The following is a 14,096-nucleotide window of genomic DNA, read 5'->3' as shown; positions in this document are numbered from 1 at the left end:
CATGGTTGCTTCTCTATCCTCATTCATGGTTAATCTCATCATAAGCATCTCCATATCCTTGTAATAATCCTCCACGAACCTACTTCCTTGAGATAGGGATTGAAGCCTTTGATGCAGCAACCTATGATAATGTGATGGTATGAACCGTTTTCTCATGGATCCCTTCATTTGGTGCCATGTAATGATCAAGTCATCGCTAACTCTCCTTTGGGTATTTTGCTCATTGGTCCACCATTGAAGTGCATAATGGCCAAACTCCATTGCTGCCAATTTCACCTTCTTAGCCTCCGAATAATTATGACAATCAAAGATCATCTCCATTCTCTCTTCCCATTCCAAATATGCTTCCGGATCACTTCTACTTATGAATGGTGTGATGTTTACCTTGATGTTGCCAAGATCATCATCTACGTCCTCTCTCCTATGCCTCCCATGGCCTAGCCTCTCTTGGATAGCAAGTGTTTCATCCATTCCTTCTTCAAAGTGATCTCCAAAATTTTCCTCCTATAACTCCTCTCTTGGTCTCCCTCAGCCTCCTCGACCTCGACCTCATCCTCCATGAGCATCCAATCTTATATTCGGCCCTCTTTTGTGATGTTTCTATCATGTCCATCCTTTGATCTATGTTTTCAAATCGGGCATTTATCCACTGCAATTGCTCCAATATAGCCCTCATGTCCGTTTGTCACCACTCCCCGTAGCTCGAGAATCACCTTTAAATCCTACGGACTCCTCTTCATTAATTCTCAAATGTGGATCTCCTCTTCTCACCCTTGAATCTGCCATATTAGTATGAATACTACAAAAATAAAATAAATTCTCACCAGATTCACTCCCTCACGTGTTTCACTCAATACAAGAACTTGACACTCGTGTTTGCACACTAATTTCAGCTTTTAACCCTCTTTTGTGCTCACTCTCTTGCCTTTTTCCTCTCAATGAATTATCTCAAAGTTATAATTAAAACACCCACAAAACATCAATTAGATGACAAGTATGTTTTAATTAAACTTATCAACAAAACAGTAGTTAAAAGTAGGCAATATCGAAGAATCCAATAAAACCTAGTTTTCGGCTTTTCTAGGCAAAATAAAGCAAATTAAGGGGAAATCTTTGGAATTTTTAAGAATTAAGGATTCAAGAATAAAATTTAGGAAAAATAATTTTAAACTCAAACAAGAATCAAATTGAACAATAATATAGAATAGTGTCGGTTATTGTTCTTGTAATTCAAATTTTGTATCAATTCCTTTATCTAATTTTAATCCACTAATTTAACCACCCAAAATTCCAAATATCCAGCAGCAAAAATAATTCCCCAACAACTCAAATATTGAATAAATAATCACAAACCAGCAGCTCCAACAAATTTTCAGCAAACAAATCAAACTCCAACAAACCGAAATTTTTTTTTTTAATTGGCTTGTCCTTCATTTTTTTTTATTTTATAAATTTTCACTCACAGATCATAAAAAAACTGCAGTAGCAAATATCAACACTAAAAATTGCAATTCCATACCAAAAATCCACCAAACCCTTGACCTCCAACAAAATACAAAAGTGAAGTTTTTTTTTTTTTTTTTTTTAATCTGTTCAAATTTCTTTTTCTTTTTTTTTTAATCTGGATGACCTGCTCCTAAACGCGAATTATATTAGCCCAGATCTAATTATGTTTAAGTTCTAATGGGCACCTTAACCTCTAACCAACTTGTGATTAGAAACCATAACCTCTAACCTCTAACCAACGTCTTATATAATGAAGACGCCACAATAGAGGATGGAAGGCCTATTGATAAGTCAAACTAAAACACTCATTCACTAATGGTGTTTTAGGTGTTTAAAAGAACAATAAGAAATTCAATCTCACAAATAAATTTCTATATAAAATTCAAACTTAATTCTTATTGAAAAATAAGCCTTTAAATAGCCTACAAATTCACGAAATAAACTCTAAAAAACAAAGGGAAAATCGACCATACAAAGTGGTTTCCTATGGTGGCCAAAATTCTCATTACTTTCCTATCTAATTTGAATTAATTAATTCCTTTATTTTGAATTAGGAATTAATTAATTTATAATGAAAATAATAAAATAATAACATTCCTAAACTTATTTCTCTAGAAAATAAATAAATAAAAACCAATAATTAATGGTAATTTCCTAAAACAAAAAGTAAAATCAAATTAGGAAACTGAAATAGTAGCTTTTTGACTAAGTTGACTTTGACCAATCTTTCACCTCTTTGAGCTCCAAATCAGCTTCTATATACTTTTTAGGATGCCAAATAAGCTTATTATGGAGTCCCACACGTTTCCCTTACTTGGAGGAAAGAGAAAAGGCCAACTCAGCACAATACGGTAAAGCTAGCACAAAATACATCGAAAACAGGCCAAATTTACTAACTATCCATACAACCCCTTTTTGGACGACTTTGAAGCTGATTTGACTTGATTCCATGTCCTCTTAGACATATGTATTGAATCCATGAAACATTGGAACCATTTCATGCTTCCCGGCCTCCATAACTGCACCTAAACCGCTACCCGGGTTCGTACTGGCTTCCACCACTTGTATTCTCAAAATAGATCTTAGATTTTTGGGTATGGAGAAGCCCATTTGAATATGAATTACTCCTTGGATAGAGACAGCAAGATTTTCCTTAAACTTCTTAGCTTGAGCCCTAGTGATCGGTCCGATCTTCATCCGTATCGGGTCGGCACCCCAGCGGGTTGTCGGTTGAGCGGATTCGCATTAGAATCTGTCCTCCATTTGTAAAGATTCCTCACCGTTTGAAGGATCCACCAACATGAAGTGTGGTTAAAACTATCTTTGCATTTTCTAGCTATCGGTGATGTTTTTGGACCAAGGTGAGCTTACTACCTTGTTACCCATTCCACAAGCTTTCTATTGACATATTATTTGTGAATTTTGGACAATAATTTTTTTAATTTTTGGATAAATCAGTTTAATACAAATAAAATTAGACTGTATAAGTATAACCAAGTAGCAAATTGGAGTTGGTTTTATGTAGCTGATGTTAATAAGACCCAATAGAAAGTTCAATTTTATGATTAGCTTCAAAATGAAACATCACAATTTTAGATACAGGTATTAAGGGTTTGTAGTATAATTAGATTATTCAGTGTCCGGTTTATAAAATCTTTGAGTTGTATAAATGTTTTTTAGATATCTCGTATGCATCAATGTCTTGGGTTTGACTTTTAACACCCTTATAAGGGGAGTAAGTGAAATTATTTTGAAGGGTGTGAATAAAATAATAGGGGAGAAAAATGGAAACTGTTTGAAACTTGAGAGGAGGTAAATGACATTTTTGAAATGACAAAAACCAAATTATATTTAAATCAAGCCTCAAGGGAGGTAAATGAAATTTATTGATTATGTTATATGTACCCATCTTGATCTTGGAGGTGAACTGCGAAGGAGTAAGATAAGCATCAGTAGTGTCTATGAGTGATTTATATTTTTAAATAGTTTTGGGCATATTAATACAACATATATATGTGGATGGAATATTTTATATACATGGTTTGACATAAATATGTATTCTATACATATACGAATGTCCTCTTTTACATATAGGTGTTATTATTTCATGTGACTTTTTACACGTGAACTTTTGAATCTTGGCATTTAAATTGATATTTTTGAATCTTGGTATTTAAATTGGTATTTTAATCCTTCTAGAAAACAATTAATTCTGAGGAAGTGGATAGGAAATTGTATATTTATAAGCATACTTAAGTGTTTGATATTTCAAAGTGTTTAAAAATGATTTACGATGATATATATTTCATTGATGATATTTGTGTTTTGACATGAAATGATGATTTAAAATATTTGGAATATCTAAATAAATGATTGGGTTTTGAATATTAATTTTAGTTTATGGTTCAATATTTGTTTCGGAAAAATGGAAAAGCATAATCTTGAAAAGATTATTTATAAATACTGTATTGTTGCTTTAAATAGTCTACCAATATAATGTCATATGGTTCTATTCTTTCTTATCAACTACATGTCGGTTAGTCATTCTATGTAAAATTGGTATATGAGAGAGTGATGATTGGGTTGTAGGCCAATCATTCGTGACCATATGATGATAGGTTGTCACAATATGAGAGAATGATGATTGAGTTTTTTGTCACTCTCTCAGAGTGATAATTCAGTTATATGCCACTCACTTATGACTTTGGTTTATTTGTACCTTTTTACTGTCTAATGGGTTATAGGATGTCATACACTATCTGGAAGTACTAAATATATCGTTATGGTACATTGTTGGTTTTCTAGTGTATTTATAGTTTTGTTACATTTTTCATAATTATTTTTTGAATTTATATCGATATAATTTTATGTTCGGTAGTTAAAGCATGTTGGTTTTAATTATAATATTTAAGTGGTTTATTATGAAAAGTTGATTTAGGATATTGATTTAGGTGACAAGTTAGGTTTTGAAAATGGTTTTATTATTCCACGCATTGACCTTCTCTCATAGTTTATGTTTTTAAATTATTCTTCTAGGCTCAGCTGACAATTACACATATTACGTTGAGCATATTCATCATCCTTGCAATATATCCATCCTCTCATATTTTCATTGCCCTCGTACTTCCATCATTGATGTATTTTCTTTTCCATGTTGTTTCACTGAACTGATCATGTATGTTGTCTTTATTTAATCTGAAACTCTTACACTTGTTTAGATTGCTTTTGGTGGATTGATCTAATATGTATGAGTCTTTATTTATCTTTCTATCTTTGGACTCATGTTGGAACCATTGATGTTAGTGAGGTTGAATATGGAAACCCTTGATGTTAATGAGGTTGAATACGGAAAATCTTTTAGTGATAATTTTCTTATATTTTACGTATATTGTTGGATTATATTTAATTTATGGGGAGATCCCACTGAACATTTTAATATTTGTCCACTGAGGTTTCCTTGGGAAATATTACTTTGGAAGTCCGGGAAGGACACCGAGGATGATCCTAATATGCAACCTTTATTATGGTAACCGTATAATCCATTAATAAAGTGTCATCTATAGGAGAACGTTGGAATATCTCCAATTGCTTTGGAGGTAAGTGTTATCTTCTTTTGTTATTTTAACCTATCCTTTCACTTATATATATAGTTATATTCAATTTTATATGAAATCATAATTATTTAAAATATTTTTGTAATCTTTATCTACTATATACTATCAATAAAATACTTATTCAATTATTGTTTTTAATATAATTTTCATTTTACAATCGAAATTATTTAATTACAAAAAAGATATTAAAATAATATTGTTTGAAATTTTCTTAAAAAAAGTATATTTTTCAAAAAATCATAAAAATAAGATATTATCCAAAAGAATGTTAAGAACAAAAGATAATAATAATAATTAAATGAATTGTTTAAGTAGTCATAAATTTTAAAAATTTTATATAGTTTTTTATAAGGATAATTTTAAAATTTCATTAGTACAGCAAGCAATCGCTGGTTGCTAATCCAACTTTTCACCAACAAATATATTTCTTGCCTACCATGTAAAGTTGGAAGTGCCTTTAGACCAAAATTTTTAGCGACCACAAAAAGTATGTGTCAGCAACCAATATTTGGTTTCTAAAAATGCTTATCAAATTGTAATTCGACTTGAGTACCAAATTTTGCATAACCCAAACTTGGTTGCAGATTATATATAAAAAAATAATATTACAAAATCGAAAAAAGAAAATCTAATACTAGTTGTTGAAAAGTTGGCTAATATAGCAACCAACAATTGGCTGTTAATTCCTACTTGCTAAAAGATATAGTCCTTGCATAATATATAATGTAGGGAATGGTTTTGTGCCAAAACATTTTACAACCAGTCTTTCATAGTCATTAAAAGTATGTATCAATCAAATGTTTAACCAAATTTTTCCTCCTTTAAGGTACCAAACATTCAGTAACTACATTGATCGCTAACATGTACCTTTACCAACCATAAAAATCATGGTTACGAAAAGGTGTGCAACTATGGCAACCAACAAAGATTTGATGTTACATGTTCACCAACCAAATACAATTGGTTGCTAAAAGTTACACTTCCCACACAGTAAGTAGGTATTAATACGAACCTAGGACGACCTGCTCCTAAACTCGTATTATATTAGCCCAGATCTAATTATGTTTAAGTTATAATAGTCACCTTGACCCCTAACTAGCCTGTGATTAGAAACCTTGGTATATAATGAAGACGCCACAATAGGTGATGGAAGGCCTATTGATAAGTCAAACTAAAACACTCATTCACTAATGGTGTTTTAGGTGTTCAAAAGAACAAGGAGAATTCAATCTCAAATAATTTTCTGTATAAAATTCAAGCCCCTTGTATAAATTCTTGTAGGTTGTCCTTAAATCTCGTAATTTAAGCTCTTGTGATTGGCCCGATCTTTATCCATATTGGGTCAGCACCCCAGCAGGTTATTGGTTGAGCGGGCTTAGGCGGAATCATATCATTTCCCTCCTCTTGAAAAGGATTTTTCCTCAAATCTAGATCATCACCTGCAGAAAAAGGGAACAAATCAGCAACATTAAATGCAGCACTCATGTTATACTCACCCGGTAAACCAAGCTTGTAGGCATTTTTGTTATTCAGCTCCAAAACTTGAAAAGATCCGTCCAGATGCGGCATAAGCTTGGACCTTTTTTTTGGTTAGAGGAACCTCTCCTTTCATGAATGCAACAAAACCAAATCGCCTGGATCAAACATTATCACAACAAATACTAGAAATATAAATTCATCACACTTTTTAATATTAGCAAATAATATCTCCCAAATTCTCAAATTTCCACTAAGTAAAGCTTTTAATAAGGCAGATAAAGTTCTATACAAAAAAAGCATTTTTAAATTAGTATCTTTATAATTCATAACCAGCAATGGTTTCTTACCCAAGATAGCCTTATTAACATCCCCAAAACTCAAATAAAAATGTTTACTTTTTCTTTCTTTCCTTTCTTTTCCTTTCTCTCTCTCGGACACACTCTTTTTATCATCATTTCTGGCTTTTTCTCTTAATTTCTCTCTTTGTATTTCCCCTCACCATTGAGTTTAGAATACTTACCTTGTACAGCAAGTTTGGTCTTGACCTCATGGGTAGGTGTTGTAACCATTAGTGCCGTACTAGCATTCTCTTTGAGCTTCTCGGCTTCCCTCCTTTGTTACATTTGAAGTTGGTCTCTAAATACCTCATTTGGAGTTAATGGCTCCAGCTTGACCTTCTTCCCATTAAATTTAAATACAATGGAATTCTTTCTCCCATAGTGTATGGCATTCTTATCAAATCCCCATGGCCTCTCCAATAAAATATGACTAGCATGCATAGGTACAACATCACACAATACAACATCCACATATTTATCTATACTAAATTTTACCTTGGCTTGTTTATTCACTTTTATTTCACCACTATCATTAAGCCATTATAATCTATAAGGTTCTGGATGTTCAATAGTTATTAAGCCTAATTTATCGACTACAATGTTACTAATTACATTTGTACAACTTCCACTATCAATAATCATACTACAAATCTTACCTTGAATTTCACATTGGGTGTGGAAGATATTCTCTCTTTGGATTTGTTCCTCATCTTTGTTGTTAGGTCTAAAATATTGATGATTTTATGCCATATTTATAGCTTAATATTTGTTAGTTTGTGTTAATTTGTTATGGAAAGATACTTAATTATGTATTTTTCTTAATTTAGGTAAAAGAGGAAGAATTTTAAGAAAACAATCATAAAAATGGATTCCTTGGGTCGAATTATGGTGGGAAGCAAGATTTGAGCTCGAATGGACTAAGCATTAAAAAGATTCCAAAAAGATACCTTCAAGATTCCATAAAGATTCTATTGGGAATTTCATGATGGAAGTGGATGTCATATGAATCATCAAGATCTGAGGATTTCAAATGTCTCGTTATTTTTGGATTTCGAGGTGCGAGCAAAAAGTTATCATCATTTAAAGTTTAGAATTTATAAAAAATAATATTCTAGTTAAATCTCCATGATTGATCAAAAGAGGGAATCAAGGCAATTTGAGGGCCAAGATAAAAACAAGTGGCAATAATTGGTTAATTTATCATTAATGAGGCACATGTCATGTCACATGCTTCATTAAGGATAAATTAGACTAATTAACTATTTTTTTAGGAAGAATTAGATAAAAGGAAAGTAGTAGAGAGCAAGTAATATACAGTTTCCTTTTTACACATGAAATTCGTCCAACCCTTTTCATGGCCTAAAAAAAGTATCTTCCAAGACTCCCACATTGAAAATAAAGAGAGAAAAAGATTCCCAAGGCCCTATATATATAGCCCCCACCACATTGAAGGAAGATATACAAGTTTAGAGAGTTATTTAAGAGCTTTTAGGAGGCTTAAATAGAAACAAACCAAATTTTGGGAGTTTCTAAGATTCTCTTAAGGGTTCTAGGATTTTAAAGTTTTAGAGTTTTAGAAGATCAATTGGAGAGCTTGGAGGAGGCAGAGAGACGTGGGCTTGCTTGGAGAAGAAGGCTACGACTTTGAGAGCTCTTGGAGGAGAATTTCTTCAATAGTTTTTATTCTCTTTTCCTTTCTCTTTAATTGTGAATCTTATTATTTTTAATAATTATGGATGTTGAAATTATTTTTACCATGAACTAATTTTCATAGCTAGGGCTATGATGTAGCCCTAACTATGAAGGTTTAATTATTTTAATATATGTTTAGTTTTATTTAATTAGTAATATGTTTTGTTAATAAATCATTAGTATACTTAATGCTTTCATAGGCCGGAAGGAATGAATGATTTTAATAATATTTGAGCTTGGAAAAGGATAATATTATGGATCTCCAATGATTTACATGAATGCATAATTGATTGGAAAATAGTTGTCTCATGCCATAGTATTTGCTTAATCTATGCTTGATGAATTTGCATGATTTAATTTATAGGCCGGAAGGAATAAATTAGGTTATGTGAATATTATCAATTGTGAGTGGAAACTACTTTTGATTAATTTTGTGATTAAGTATGGTTAACAAAATTACTAGTTAATTAAATTCACTTATTCAAGTAATTAAATTGGAATAGTTAGTGGTGAAATCAAATGCCCTAGTATTCATAATTATTCAATTCTCTCTCTTACTTGAAATTGATCTAATTTTAATCAATTGCTTTTGTTTAATTTAGTTTATTTAGTTTTCAATTGCCATCTTAAATTTTAGTTCAAATATTATCAAAACCTAATTATCTTTGGTACTTAATACTTAATCCCTTGGGTACGACAACCTTATTTTTCCACTTTATTACTTGAAAACGATTCGTGCACTTGCGAGTTGATTTTACACATCAAGTTTTTGGCGCCGTTGCCAGGGATTAAGGCATTAATATTAATTCGGATTGGGTTTAGTAGTACTTTGAACATTGTTTTCTTATTTTAAATTTTTATATTTATTTCTTAATTTTGGTTTTAGTGTTGCATGCTAGGGTTTTAATTTTTTGCTTGTTTGGCCAACTTGCTTTAAATTTTTAATACTTATTTTGTGGTACTTGAAACCAAAATTGTGTTTTTAATTTATTGGTGCTTAGGTTACAAGTCTAGCATACTTAGGGATTTTATTATTATTTTTTTATTTGTTTGGTTGAATAAGATTAGGTTTAGCTTACTTTTAGTTGAAATTTTAGTTTGGCATAATTGTTTACTTTAAAAGCATACCTCACAAAAGGGTTTAATTTTTTGCATTCTTTTCGTTTGGTTCATTATTTCCTAGAGTTATTTTCATTTATCTTTTAGTTAAGTGTTAGTTTGTTTTTCTTTATCGCTAATTGATTTTAATTGTTAGATTAGTTAGCAACATTAGAATTCTAATAATTTTTTTTTCTTGTTTAATTTTCTAATTTATTTTCCTTGCTCTCTTTTTAGGAATTAGGTGTTGTGTATGAGTCATAGTGGTGATCAAGAGTTCAAGGAGGAAGTTGACTTAGAAAATAAACCAGCACCTAGAAAACAAGCCATAAGGGGTACTTGGGTACGTATAGACCAAGGAACTCAAGAAGGTGCAATGGCCAACCAAAGAGAAGATGATTTGCCCATATGCGAGTATGCTGCTCACAAGAAAGTTGGTGATTTGTCTTGCATAAGGAGACCACCCATTGAAGCAAACAATTTTAAAATTGAAGCATCTACTACTTCTTTGCTTAATAATGTTTAATTTTGTGGTTTGCCTCATGAAGATCCAAACATGCATATTTCTAGTTTTCTTCAATTGTGTGATATGTCTAAACAAAATGGTGTTTCTGATGATGCTTTTCGATTAAGACTTTTTCCTTGGTCTCTTAGAGACAAGGCAAAAGTGTGGTTAAATTCTTTACCTGCAGGTACTATCACTACATGGGATGCTATGGAGGCAAAATTCCTAGACAAAATTTTTCCTCCATCGAAGACCGCAAAATTGAAAAGTGATATAAACAATTTTTGTCAATGGGACCAAGAGACTTTGTATGATGCATGGGAGCGCTTCAAGGAACTATTAAGAAGATGCCCACACCATGGTTTTCCAACATGGATATAGGTACAGATTTTCTATAATGGTCTAGATTATGGTAACAAACAATTGGTAGATGCAGCTGCAGGAGGTTCTTTAATGAAGAAGAGGCAATCAGAAGCATTTGAATTAATTGAAGAGATGGCCCATAATAACTACCAATATCCAAGTGAGAGGAGACTAAATGGAAGAAGTCAAGTAAAGGGCGTGGAAGATGTTGATATTAACAACTTAGGAGCTCAACTTGCAACCCAATTCATGAAGACGTTGAACACTCAATTTGGTCAAATAGGGGTGAATTCTATCCAATCTACTAATAATTTTTTATTTTGTGATTTATGTGGTGCTCATGATCATAAGAGTGTGGATTGCCAAGTTGGAAATCCCTTTGCTTCTGATGATGTTAATTTTGTAGGGAACTTCCAAAAGCAACAAAACAATCCATATTCTAACACATATAATCCAGGATGGAGGAACCACCCAAATTTTTCATGGTCTAACAACAACCAGCAAGGGTCTAATCAAGGACAAAGTGGAGGGTTTCAAAGACAACAATTCCAATCTCCATTCTACCAAAAGCCGCAACTTGCACATCAAAATCAAAATTCTTCTCAAGCTCAAACTCAATTTTCTTCACTTGAACAATCCTTGCAAGAGTTATCTAATAATACTAATTCTTTCATGCAGAGAACTGAGCAACAATTGACAAACCATAGTCAAATGTTCAACAACCAAATGGCTGCAATCAAAAGCTTGGAGAACCAAATAGGTCAATTAGCAACTCAATTCCAAAGAAGTCAAGGAACTTTGCCAAGCCAAACGGAGAAGAACCCAAAGGAGCAGGTTCAAGCCATTACATTAAGAAGTGGAAAGCAAGTAGCCGGGCCTAAAGAAAGTGACAAAGGGATGGTAATTCTTGATGATGAAGATGAAGAGAGCCCTATAGACTCAACATCACACTTGGTCACACATGACAACTCAAAATCAAATGTGGAGCATAATGAGGCTTATAGGAGAAAAGATGAAGGTTTAAGTGATGCCATGAAGTCTCCACCAACAAAGTACATACCACCACATGTAAGAGAGGCCGAGAGCTCACCAACTGGATCAAAGAACGTTGAACCAGCACCTTACCTAACCAAACCTATTGAGAAGCACAACGAAAATGAGGAGAAGAATCAAGCCTACAAGGAAACCCCACCTCCACCTTTCCCATCTAGGTTTAGGAATGCAAAGTTAGATAATCAATTTAAAAAGTTTCTTGATGTATTTAAGCAATTGCATGTAAATATCCCTTTCATAGATGCCTTAGAACAAATGCCTTCCTATGTTAAGTTTTTGAAGGAGATATTGTCAAACAAGAGGAGGTGGGAGAATTATGAGTTAGTAGCTTTGAGTGAGGAGAGTAGTGCTAGGTTACACCATAGGATTCCACCCAAGTTAAAAGATCCAGGAAGCTTTGATATCCCGTGTAACATTGGACATTATAATTTTATGGCTCTTTGTGATTTAGGTGCTAGCATTAATTTGATGCCATATAGCATTTACAGGAAGCTTGAAGTGGGAGATGTGAAGCCTACCACAGTGACTCTTCAAATGGCAGATCGAAGCATAAAAAGGCCAAGGGGAATATTGGAGGATGTACTTGTAAAAGTAAACAAGTTCATATTCCCTGCAGGCTTTGTGATACTTAATATGGAGGAAGATGACAACATTCCAATCATTCTTGGAAGACCATTTCTTCCAACCGGACGTGCCCTAATTGATGTACAACAAAGGCAAGTAACCCTTAGAGTACTCAACGAGGAGGTAAGTTTTCAAATCCCTAATGTTGTTAAATTTCCTAATCTTGATGAAATTTCTTGCTACTTTCTTGTTGATGCATGTGATGAATTGGTAAATGATATGGCAAAGGAAAGTAATTTAGATCCCTTAGGATTGTTTGAGTTATTTGGACCATGTACAGAAGAAGAAAAACAAGAGTGTAACATCATAGATATAGCCACCCACTGTGAGGTAGATTATGTTGGAAAGTTTGAGGATTTAGGTGAGAGTGGACCTAGAAAGATACCGAGTGTGGAGCAGCCACCTATAATTGATTTGAAGCCACTACCTAGTCATTTAAAATATGCTTTTCTAGGATTTAATAATACCCTTCCGGTAATAATTTCATCCGCCCTTAGTGAGGACCAAGAAGCCAAACTTTTAGAAGTTTTAAGAGAACATAAAACTGCACTAGGTTGGACTATAGCTGATATTAAGGGTATTAGCCCCTCTATTTGTATGCACAAAATACTTATGGAGGAAGACCATAAACCGACTGTAGAACATCAAAGGAGGCTTAATCCTAATCTTAAGAAAGTGGTTCATGGTGAGATTTTAAAGCTTTTAGAAGCCGGGATTATCTATCCTATTTCGGATAGTAATTGGGTAAGTCCTATTCAAGTAGTTCCTAAGAAAGGTGGGATGACTGTGCAAGAGAATGATAAGAGTGAGCTTATTCCTACTAGGTTAGTTACTGGGTGGAGAGTGTGTATTGATTATAGGAAGCTTAATAAGGCCACTAGAAAAGACCATTTTCCTTTGCCATTCATTGATCAAATGTTAGAAAGGTTAGCCGGTAAGGAATATTATTGTTTTCTAGATGGTTATAGTGGTTACAATCAAATAGCTATTGCCCCTGATGATCAAGAAAAGACTACTTTTACTTGTCCTTATGGAACTTTTGCCTATAGAAGGATGCCTTTTGGTTTATGCAATGCACCTGCAACCTTTCAAAGGTGTATGATGTCCATCTTTTTGGATATGGTAGAAGATATCATTGAAATTTTTATGGATGATTTTAGTGTATTTGGTGATTCTTTTACCTCTTGCTTGCAAAATTTATCTAGGGTTCTTCTAAGGTGTAAAGAAACGAATCTTGTGCTTAATTGGGAAAAATGTCACTTTATGGTTCAAGAGGGCATAGTTTTAGGTCATAAGGTTTCTAAAAGGGGAATTGAGGTAGATAAAGCTAAAATAGAAGTTATAGAGAAATTGCCTCCACCTACTTCAATAAAAGGTATTAGGAGTTTTCTTGGGCATGCGGGCTTTTATAGGAGATTTATTAAGGATTTTTCCAAGATAACTAAACCTCTTTGTAACTTGTTGAATAAAGATGTTCCCTTTGTTTTTGATGATGAATGCATGCATGCTTTTAATCTTTTGAAAGAAAAATTAATATGTGCTCCCATTATGTGTACTCCTAATTGGAATCTACCTTTTGAAATTATGTGTGATGCTAGTGATTATGCTATAGGAGCTGTTTTGAGACAAAGGAAAGATAAAAAACTGCATGTTATTTATTATGCTTCTAGAACTTTGAATGATGCTCAACTTAATTATGCTACTACGGAGAAAGAGATGCTTGCCATTGTCTTTGCTTTTGATAAGTTTAGAGCATATTTGTTAGGTTCTAAGACCATTGTCTATACCGATCATAGTGCAATTAAGTACCTCATGAGTAAGAAA

General features: G+C 33.0%; 1 non-coding gene across 1 annotated transcript; it reads right to left on the bottom strand.

Annotated features, from left to right (window-relative positions):
- Positions 1–10,490: 10,490 nt before the first annotated feature.
- On the bottom strand, positions 10,491–10,597 carry LOC125421701 (small nucleolar RNA R71). Its single transcript, XR_007240012.1, has one exon. It is a non-coding gene; the product is annotated as a small nucleolar RNA R71 (small nucleolar RNA).
- Between the last annotated feature and the right edge of the window lie 3,499 nt (positions 10,598–14,096).

Source organism: Ziziphus jujuba, chromosome 8 (genome assembly GCF_031755915.1).
Source record: "Ziziphus jujuba cultivar Dongzao chromosome 8, ASM3175591v1".
In the NCBI taxonomy this organism is placed as follows: Eukaryota; Viridiplantae; Streptophyta; class Magnoliopsida; order Rosales; family Rhamnaceae; genus Ziziphus; species Ziziphus jujuba.
This window is presented reverse-complemented; position numbering and strand designations above follow the sequence as displayed.